Genomic DNA, 6,130 nt, shown 5'->3' on the forward strand with positions numbered 1-6,130 from the left:
GCACTTCATGCCCTCTCACAACACTGTAATAGGACTGCTGTCCTGGAACAGCATCATCTGACTATTCTTATATGTAAGATAAAAGAAAATAGTACCTGCATGTGTTAGTACAGTACATTGTATGTACACTGCATGTGCAATTTGTTATGGTGCCTCGTATTATTATGGTTGTGTTTTATGGTGTTCTTTTAATGTATTTTTGCAGTTTGTTGGGGGCCACCCAGGGTTATGTATTGGGTGGCCATATAAATTTTCTAAATAAATAAATAAGTGTACCCCCTAGTGTTGGAATATAGGCAGCAATCTGTTGGTTTACAAGATAGTCTCTAGTTTACAGACCCTATCCTGTGAGTTTGCTTAAGGTAAAACTGGGCTGTGATTGCACTTCTGTTATACTGACCCCAGTGTGCCATAACTGGCCAGTATTGCCTTTACCATTAGCAGGGAATCTCTAAGGCTGCTAATTCAGTCTAGTTTTTCTTTCTTTTACTAAAAAGCATTATGTGAAAGTCTCGATTGACTAGATCAGATTAGATCAATCCTTATGGCCACAAGGCCAGCAGATGAAACAGATAAAAATGAAAATATATAAGGCTAAAAAGAAGAGACGTTAGTACAAATGCACATATAGAATTGGGCAACCCAGAAAGATATACCCGAACAACGGTCAGACAGGAGAAGCATCAAATAGAAGTCATGCCCCCTGCCAGGAAATTTCTCCAAGATAGAGTAGATTAAAATTGTTCAGGATTCCCTGTAGAGAGATCAGTGATGAAGCATATGGCTCAAGGACTCTACTGAGCCATCCCTGCAAGGACCTGTGTGGGGCAGAATTTTCCTAGCACCCCATCGAAAGAGCAGAAGGTAATGCCTCCAGCCTGGCCCAGCAAAATGTCAGGCTAGTGATAGATGAGAGGTAAGACACTGGGTCCCATTTGGGGGAAAAAATGTGTTGGGAGGCTGGGAACCAAACTTAGATTAATTTGAAAATCAGTTTCCCAAATACCCTGTTCAGAGATACTTCAAAGCCAGATGGACAGGGCTAGTCCCAGCAATTTGGACATCAAGCTAGGATCAATGAAGCCAGCTGTAGTATAGATCATGCTTTATTTAATGGATTAAAATCTGGGCAGAGTAAATTCGTTCTGCTTCCTGTGCATGTGTGAGATCCTGGGCTGGAGGGAACAACTAACTAAGATCAATCTCTTGGGAAAGCAATAGTTCATTACTTTCCTTTTTCTTTCCTTTTCAACTTTCCTTGAGGTCCCTGTCCTCATTATGTAATAAGATTTATAGTTCTTAGTGAACCAGCAGGGTTCATTCTGGGAAAGAAATCTAGCCTTTAGCAGATCTATCCCTGATAGCTCAGGTTACAGGAGGGAGAGGTGGGATGTCATTTAACCTTGGGCATTTGGTGGGGGGGGGGGGTTGGCGGGTGGGTAAAAAGTTAAAATGGTACCTGCAGCTGCACAATCCAAACCCCAGCCCACTTTTTATTTCCATCAAAATTGCTCTGCATTTTCTCTGACTTTTTAAATCTTAAGCATTCCTTGCTCTCTTTGATTACATTCTTTGCAACTATTTTCCTCGGTATGTACATTATATAATGCTTGACAGAGAAAAGGGAAAGAATAGTTGCAGAGTTTAAATAACTGGGCAACCCCCACCCCCCAAATTCCAGAACATGAAACCAAATAGATGAATGTGTGTACTTGGGTAGAAAATTTACTAAAGAAGGGTAAATGGATGGAGACATTTTAAGATGTGCAAATGCTGGTAGTAAATAGGGGGTACTATGTGGTCTATTTCAAGAAATGAATATGTGTTGAAAGAAGCAAGAATGTATACTGGTGCTTCCACCCACCTTGTTATATGGAAGTGAGAGTTCAGTACATCAGCAGAAACATAAAATAAGTTGCAAGTGGTGGGAATGGAATACCTAAGAAACATTTTGGTCACATCCAAAAAAAAAAAAAAAAAGATTGCTTGAAGAATGAATGACAAAAGTGAACAATCAGGACAAAGTAAGTATTTTGAGGGGGTTTGGCCATACAGGAAAAATGAATTAAGATCAAATCGCAAAACAAATTCCTAAAGAAAGAGTGAAGGACTTGAAAGGAAGGAGAAGACCAAGAAAATGGAGTTGATGAGATTCTCCAAAAGAAAGAGGTAAGAATTTTAAAGAAAAAAAGACAAGATATGGATTGGTGTATGGTCACAGTAGAAGCAGAGAGAGAGAGAGATGGAGAGGTATACTGAATAATTATTGTGTAAACTTGATTTAATTACCTTTCCTTTCCCCTTTTCTCCTGCCTTTACTTTCTTTTGCGTACTCTTTCTGTACTCTGCATAATACTTATGCAAAAGGAAATAGTGCGCTCAGTATGCACCTATGACTTATGTTTGTAAAGTAGCTGCTATTGACAAGAAATTGCACAGGAAAACTGAATAATCCCTGATAACATTGTGCACAAAGAACATAGAAACATTGTGCACAGAGAGCATAGATACTTCAAATATTCTTCTCTGTCATCACTTTGATATAAGATCTTTGATGATGTATGAGGAAGGTAAGAGAAAATTGTGGGGAAACTCTAAGAGCAGAATAATTAAACAGGAAATCCTGTTCAGTAATCTGAATGCTTTCTGTCATCTTGCCAGTCTCCTTTTCTTTTACTATTTAATCAAAATTGCTTAGGAATAGTCATTAACAATTTAAATATACCACTTTCTTCATAGTGCTTGGACAGAAAATCGAAGTCCATGGAAACTCATAACAAATGCCAGTGCCTACTAACACCTTGGAGTATCAGAAGTTTATTGTTCTTTCTTCAGTTCACTGATGATCAATTATACCCTGCTGTTAAGAATTTGATTCAGTTGTGGTGACAGACACATTTAACATAAGAAAAGGGTTACTATATGCAGAATAATGAATCCATACTACCATGTTACTAAGCATTTTTCCCCCTACTCTGCATATCAAATTTTTGCTTGTTACTCTATGGTCAATGAAGCAAAAGGTGGATGCTCTTCAAAAGGAAAAAAATTGAGGATTTATTTAATTCAGCTGAATTTTGGAAAACAAACCTTGTCAAATAACACACAACAATTTAAAATAATATGGTATCAATTGTTCATATAGTTTGGTGCAACAATATTTTTATCTCTATTGAAACAGACAACAGTATAGTCCAAATATACCCCATGAGAATGTGTTCCATTGAAGGAGAAAATAACAGACTTTTGTTTTATAGAAATACAAATGACGTTTACACTGCAAATAGAATTAAGAAAAAAGCCCTGGGTATTATGGCAATGATCAGAAAATTGCTAGATCTGTATTCAAAAATTGGTGCAGAACATCTCCATGCACAGTTGGACAACTTGGCAGGAGTCTTAAACCAATTGTTCTAAGCACCTACATTGAGTTGCCCATCCCTGTGACATTAAGGAGAAAGGCTGGTGGGGTTTTTTTGTTTTTTTTACCAATAATAGAGCATATGTGTAGCTCAGGGCTGAACTGGGGAGTCCTTGGAGTTCTCTGAGCTTGGTTGTTTTCTTGCAAACATTTTGTTACCTAGCCGGGTAACGAAATGTTTGCAAGAAAACAGACAAGCTCAGAGAACCCCAAGGACTCCACAGTGGGGTTTTTTTTCTCCTGATAATGCTCAGTGGAAGGAAAACAAATCAAAGGGAATCTAACCATCATTTTCCTTAACTTTTCCCTCATTAAAACTTAAGCACAATATCCCTCGCTGGTCTCATTATTGAGGCAGAATTGGGATCAGTGATGAGCACAGTGCAATTTACCCTGGCATATTTTTCTGCTAGCTAAGAGTTTGGAGGACATTACCTTAACACAGCTATGTGGCTGTGCCCTTAGTTCCTGCTACCAACTTGTTTCGTGAGTGGTGTGATGGATTGGGGATAATGGAATTGGCCTTGTATAATTACAGGGTGTATCTACACACACAAATCTATAATACCAGTGGTTTATTTTTCTCCTGTAAGAATTGAACAGACCCATTCTATGGGTCTTTAAATCTCTAAATGGTGTCACTGCTCAGTGAATTTAAGAGCTGGCTTCACCTTTGGTCAGATTATCAGTGGCAATTACCAGGGCACATGCATGACTGCCACTGTACTTTAACTAGCTTTATCTTAGAGTAAACATTCAGTGACCTCAAATGAGTCAGAAAGTCGGTATTAATGTTATGCACATTAATGCAATGTTACCAAAAACAGCATATTGAATGGTGGGGGGGTTATTTTGGTGGGTGTGGGTTTTACTTTGGAATGTTTTATAGATTGATTGATTGGTCGACTTCACATGCAGGTTAATTTTTTAACAGTGCCTGTGATTTTTCTCCTTTTCACTTTCTAACTGCTGCCTGCAGGCTCTGTTTCTTCAAATTTTCCTTCTGCTTTCCTCCACTGAGCCCTCCTTTGCTCTTGATTCTGTGGCTCCAGGTCTTTCTTTCTCTGTTTACTGATGTGGGTCTGGGCTGAACTTCAGATCTGGAGTGAAAGTAGATGGAGGTGTTTCATCCTTTGGTCCTAATCAGGAGGAGGAGGAGGAGGAATAAAATCTCATTTATACTACAGATGTGGGTCTTGATTTTCTTCAGCAAAGCTGGGTCATCAGTCTTCCTCTAGAATCCATCGGTCTTGGCTAATGAGTGCTGGTTCAGAAGCTACAGAGTGCAGTGATTTTGCATTTGGCATAAATATGATAGTGTATTGTCCTCTTTGATGGAAGATTTCCACACCAGAAATAGAAACAAAAAGTCCACATCCTTTCCCTGCTAGTTCTGTGGTGAGTCTCCCTTAAGTCCATAACACATGGTACCTTATTACTTAATTATTAAGTTTTATAGCTTCATTTCCAGCTGTTTATGGGACACCTGCTTAGATTGGTTTGAAAAGGTAATTAATCTTGCTCCAAGCTAATCAGGGATTACCTTGATTGTTTCATTGTTTTTGTACTTTTTAAATTATTATTATTTTTACCTGGCAAGCCACTCAGAGTCACAGCAGTGAGATGGGTGGCCATATAAATTAAATAGATAAATAAATTTCAGTTTCATTCTGAACTGAATCTAAGACACTTACCAATTTCTGAACTGATTGTACTGGTATTTGAAAAGCTGTTGCTGCAAAGTGTTGGGAAAGAGCCATTAGCAAAATTCAAAAAGCATTACCTCTGTATGCTATTCTCACCATAAGACAACAACATTTACCATGAACCATGTCATTCAACAGACATTGCATGTGTAAATATACATTCGTTCTCACTCTAAAATAAGCAGTGCTGATGAGACAACACCCTTTTGTTACATGCAAAATCTCTTTTATCACACATATTTTTTATTGGATTACTGTAGGGATCTGAACTATAAATATCATTCAGTTTTCCTGATTGATAGTGAGAAAATGAAGGTGCTTGTCATGTGTTCTGGAAGATATCCAAGGAGTTGTGTCAATTTTTGACCTGAAGGGGGCTCCAATCTTGGTCATGTAGGGCCTAATTCTCACTGCAAAGGTTTCTGCATGGAATAAACAAATTAAACGTAAAGAACCAGCTGTCAGGGAGAACTCTCCCTCTTGACATCTAATGTTCAAGGTGACCCCAAAAACTGCACTGACACTGAAAGACAGATGAGACTTCCTGAGAAGTCAAAGAAGACTTCTTCTAAGAAAGACAAAAAAATTGTCCCATTCTCTTTTGCTTGAATCCTATTCAAATGTAGCACATTTTCCATGACTTTGATTTGCCTTAAAAGAACACACAGAACATTTCAACATGTGAGGCTTAATGATCTGTTGAAAACAATACTTGTCTGAGAATTTTATTCAGTACAGATTCTATCCATGCAATGCTGTGTGTATTCCAGATAAGGGCCTATATATTCCGAGCTGGTGTTAATTTCTTAATCTCTCTGTGCATAAGTGCTGAAATAGTCAACTGCATCAGATAAAATATATAGATACAGTTTTTAAAAATTTGGCAAAGGGAAGAGAAGCATCTGCCATTTTCACTGTTGCTTGGCATGCAGCCCTGGAATTCAGCCTGAATAACACAAGTTAGTGCCTGTGCTGCTCAATCTAAGTCAATCCATAGGATCAG

Source organism: Python bivittatus, unplaced genomic scaffold, assembly GCF_059951505.1.
Source record: "Python bivittatus isolate LINGU-HERP-01145 unplaced genomic scaffold, Pbiv_v1 ctg000480_np1212, whole genome shotgun sequence".
Taxonomy (NCBI): Eukaryota; Metazoa; Chordata; class Lepidosauria; order Squamata; family Pythonidae; genus Python; species Python bivittatus.